Source organism: Solanum dulcamara, chromosome 12 (assembly GCF_947179165.1).
Source record: "Solanum dulcamara chromosome 12, daSolDulc1.2, whole genome shotgun sequence".
Classification (NCBI taxonomy): domain Eukaryota; kingdom Viridiplantae; phylum Streptophyta; class Magnoliopsida; order Solanales; family Solanaceae; genus Solanum; species Solanum dulcamara.
This window is the reverse complement of record NC_077248.1, coordinates 33,441,065-33,445,999: the sequence shown is the minus strand read 5'-3', so window position 1 is coordinate 33,445,999 and position 4,935 is coordinate 33,441,065. Positions and strand designations below refer to the sequence as shown.

The 4,935-nt window shown below is 33.4% G+C and overlaps 1 long non-coding RNA gene across 1 annotated transcript; it reads left to right on the top strand.

Moving 5' to 3' along the window:
* Positions 1-203: 203 nt before the first annotated feature.
* LOC129877046 (uncharacterized) lies at positions 204-4,167 on the top strand. The gene is made up of 3 exons (XR_008763461.1): positions 204-269; positions 402-494; positions 4,124-4,167. It is a non-coding gene; the product is annotated as an uncharacterized LOC129877046 (long non-coding RNA).
* The last annotated feature ends 768 nt before the right edge of the window (positions 4,168-4,935 follow it).

Here is a 4,935-nt window from a genome sequence, read left to right as displayed (position 1 = left end):
AAAAATGGGAAAGGATCAACACCACTCTGTTGAGAAGACAAAACTGGACAAACAACAATAAAAAAATATCAATGGTAAGTAATTAATTAGAAATAGTATATCTTAAACATTTATGGTAGTTTCTATTTTTTTTCTTTTTAGATTGTCTATATGTTATAGGTCTCCAAATTTTAAATCAGTAAGTATAGTGTTCCATTTGGACAGGATATGACAATTTTGGGTTCACTATATCTTGTAGACCTAAAAGTGCACAAGAATCAGTTGATGAAGTGTATTTCTTATCATATTTTGCTCTATACTTAAGGACCTCTTGTCAACAAAATGATGTTGAACAAAGTCCATTACAAGCAAATCAAAAGGTATTATACTTAAGTTTTAACTTCCTCCTGTTATGCTTGCAGTGAGTTCTCAATATGTTGTTTGTGTCGCTTGCCAATGAAGATATTGGGACTTCTGATCAATAAAGTGATGTTACACAAGCAAAACGACAGAAGGTATTATTAAAGAACTTAACATTTATGTAAATTAACATAATTTTTATAATAATATTCATAACTTTAATTAATTATTATTTTTATGATAATATATATTTTCTATTAAAAAAAATACAGTTTATAAATACAATTTCTACTTATGAATATATTATTAATTGAATTTATTTGTCTAATTCTTATGTTTATTTATATTTTAATTTTTATAAAAATATTCACTCCACTACTAAATTACATATTTTAAATTAAATACTTTATTACTAACTTAAAAATTATATTTTATATATCAATTAAAATTTAGATAAATTTAAAATGCACATAGTTTTAATAATAAAAATTCTTTTACTTTAATAAACTTAGAATGAAATTTTTATTTTTAAGCTAAATAAGATGAAAGTTTTATTTTTAAATTAAATAAGATGGAAATTTTATTTAAAGCTAAATAAGATGGAAGTTTTATTTTTAAGTTAAATAAGATGAAAGTTTAATTTTAAAAACACATGGAAAAATCATGGAAATGCATAAATAAACATATTTAAGTTAAATAAGATGGAAATTTTATTTTTAGGAATGAATAACTAAATCTTGCAAAGAAAATGTAAAAAATATAAAATTAAATAAGGTGGAAAGTATTTTTATAAACAAAACATTTATTCTATCAAATTATTCAATGAATATAATTTTGAATATGACCAACCAAACAAACAATAAAAATTACTCTCAACATAACAAATCTCAGTATAACTTATCCCAATATAACTCTGTCACCATCCGATTTCTCAAGTCACGATGACACCTATTATAACCCACCAGTAGGTAAGCCTAACCCATAGCCCGGAGCCAGAGAAAATGGTTTATCCAACAGAAGTGAAGAATGCGGAAGATAATAATGACATTAACAAATAAAGGAAAAAGAATAAGTCAAATCAATATAGAAATAAACCTCCAAGACCTGGTATCAGTCGGTAGTCGAGCTTCTAGTCAAAACAAGAGTACAAGCTTATACAAAATAAGATATAAGTACAGACTGTCTCTGAAATTAAAATAAAGACTAATCCTATCCAATACTGAGGGAGATAAGCAACTCTGATTGCCAGGAGCTCACCCAAGTCTTCGAACCCCGGGAGTTACTACGCACGAGATTCAAATCAGCAATAAGAACCTGTACTATGATATGCAGAGTGCAAAAGTGTAGTATGAGTACCAACAAGTGACACTCAGTATGCATAGGTCGACTGAGCTTCAAAGATAAAATAAACATAATAGGAATATAAGACAGGAGCATATATCACAAGTAATAACGAAACAACAAGAAACTCATAATAAGAAATAAGCTGGAAGCACCGAAAGAGAGTAAAGAAAGCAGGGTAAAAAAGTAAAGCATGAACCTGGATGTGCTAGACCATCAACCTATATACGACAAAGCTCTACTAAGGGAGACTAACCAAAGGCATACCAATAGAAACAACCACAAGTAGCTCATAGAAGCTAAGAAGGCTATTGTAGAAAAATCCTGCATAAAATAGTTAGATAGGAGAGAACAAGGGTAGTACCTACCTTCAACCAAAAGAACCACCCTTTGTACTGCCACAAGTATACAAATAGCCAACCAAAACCTTACCGCACCCCCAAATGCCTGGCAGTTACATGATCACAAACTAAAATCTGTATGGCCACCATAAGACCAATCATTCCACATCCAATTATACTAGTGATAGGCAATGCATATGAATGAGAGTAATGCAAAAAAATCAGTAGTGCCATAGTACATATATATATATACATATATATATATATATACATATATATATATATATACATATATATATATATATATATATACCTACCCCTCAGTCCTAGCCAGTGATATAGGACATGCGCACTTTCCTTTTCCTATTTCAATGGGTCATACGGAGAGAGGAATCCATGAAGAACTTAGGAGTGTCCATATATAACTGATTTGTCCCGATTTAGGACTTTCCGCTTCGTCAGTGTGACTAGAGCTCATCAATATAATCGAGAGAATAATCACAAGGGCCCATGAACCAATCAAGTAAAAAGTGAATACATCCCAGATGCCTCTAATATTTAAATTAAAAAATGAGTACGTCCTCTACGCCTCATAAATATCCAAAATCAATTTATCAAAAAGATCCAGGTGGTACGATGTTATACCCCATACTTTTGTATCTTGGAAGGTTCTCAAGCTTCTTGAAAGACTCTTAAATTTCTTGAAAGGTTCGTAGGCTTCTTAGAAGTTACTATGTGAGCCAGATAATCTATAATGCTACCAAACAACTCTAAGGAAGGGAGAATATGACACTCCATAGTAGGGAAGATTGGAAATATGGTTATAAGAATCTGGAAGAAGTTTGAGGCTAAGTAATGAGTCGCAGGACTCGACTTATTTATATAAGCTACCAATGAAAATCTTACATACTTAAACTACTTGAGTATATACCAAGATTACGTAGCAAAGATTACATAGGTTCGTAAAGCAAGACGAGATTACGAACCCATGAGAAGGAAAAGAGAGTGCCACATGGCAGAAGCTGGGATTGCCATGTGGTAGCAGCTTTAACAAAGGGGTGGGCCCCTACCTTCCATGTGGCAACCCAATGGTTGAGGAGGGGGTGCATTGGCCGTATGAGGGCTTGATACGTGTCACCACTTAGGGATTGATATGTGTCACCCCCTAAGGTAGCCTACATATATATATTTTTTGACTTTTCAATTCATTCTTATCCCATAAGTTTCATCTTCATTCAAGAAAATTCTAGAAAAGAAAAGAGAAGAGAAACTCTAAACTAGAGAGAGGGAGCTATGAGTTTGGGAGAAAAAAAAAGTAAGTTCTCCAATTTCATTCCGTGAATTAATTCTATAGGGTATACCAAGATTATATTAATGTGTTAGTAATGAAAAAATATGGTTTTGAGCATCACCAAAAGGATAACAAGCAGCCATGAAGTATCGGCCGCGCTAAAAGAGCTTCCGAGGAGAGTTTTGACGCGTTTTGGTGAGTTTCAGGCAAGGTAAGGTTTTTTCTTTCAAATTAGAGTTTATGATATTGTTATTCAGTATATTAGTTTCTTAAATGAGGTATGAAGTGTAAAAATTGCGTAAGTATGCTTGACGTTAGAAACAAACTAAATTAAAGTCGTTATAGTTAAATCGAAGTCGAGTAGTGTGTTGTGATTGTGGTGCTGTAGTTGCAGATGGGTTGGTTGTGTGTTTCAGGGATGGAAAGTATTCTAAAAAGGGTGTGGGTTCTTCTATTTTCGGCCACACGACCCTCCTTTTCATATGGTTAAAGGTTTTACGAAATAAAGATTAAAAACTCCATTTTGGTATTGTAGTTTTGGGCGAGTTGTGTAGAATTTTTACTTCATCGTATTGGAGTGATTTTATTGTATATAGATGATTTTTTTGTGGGTAATATGAATGCTAAGATTAGAATTGGGATAGGGCAAGTTATAGGAGAGATGCTGTCCGATTTCAGCCAACTTCGGAACTAGTAGTAAACTAGTCGAGGGAAATGGATAAGGAAATAATTCCTATGGATAATTGGTTGTGGATTTGGGAGTTGGACAGTGGAAGGTTATTAAACTTAGTATTTCTTCCATGTTAAACAGGTTTAAAAGACAACGAGGCGAACGTGGTGAAGGATAACCCATAAGAGGTATGTAAAGCTACCTTATTTCTCTTGGCATGTTTTTGGCATAAGTATGTAAAGCTACCCTTCTTCTCTCTTGATATGTCTTTGACATCAGTTATGATGTTATGATAAAATGTTTATGGTACCGAGTCCTTTAATGGTCCAAGTAGGATATATGTTACTATCTAAGGATCAGGTCGTACGTTGACGACTATATGAGAGGAAGTAGATAGTATGTAAAACTTATCTCTTCTTCTCTCTTGGCATATCTTAGTCATAAGTGGTTGGTATATCTTCTGTGCGGATAATTCCATTTATAGAACCCCAAGTATATTTTGTAAATCTAATTCCTTCTTGATGTTAGAACTCCTGTGATAGTTGAGTTATTGTCTTGTAAGTCTTCTACATGATGAAAGGTAGTACACGTGATGCCTATCCCTCCCTTCTCTTGAAATGACTTAATGTAAGTGAAGCAGTATACAATATGAGTTAGAGGTAATTCCATTTATAGGTTCCAGGTGTAACTCATGGTTGGTACTCACTTCTGAATGTTAAAGGTCCTAAAGCAATTGAACTACTACTCTCGAGCCTTTCATATGTTGGGTAGTAACTGGATACGCAAGCTCGTATTCCTCAGGGCTCTAGGGCGATGAATATCTCTGATTGCGTAAGCTGTGTAGCATTATCTTGATGCATGTCTATGAAACCTGAGGCTCCACTTAATATGATCCCTAATGACCCTCAGAGGGTACTCAAGACAATTACTACCCAGATCTTCAAGTGACGGTT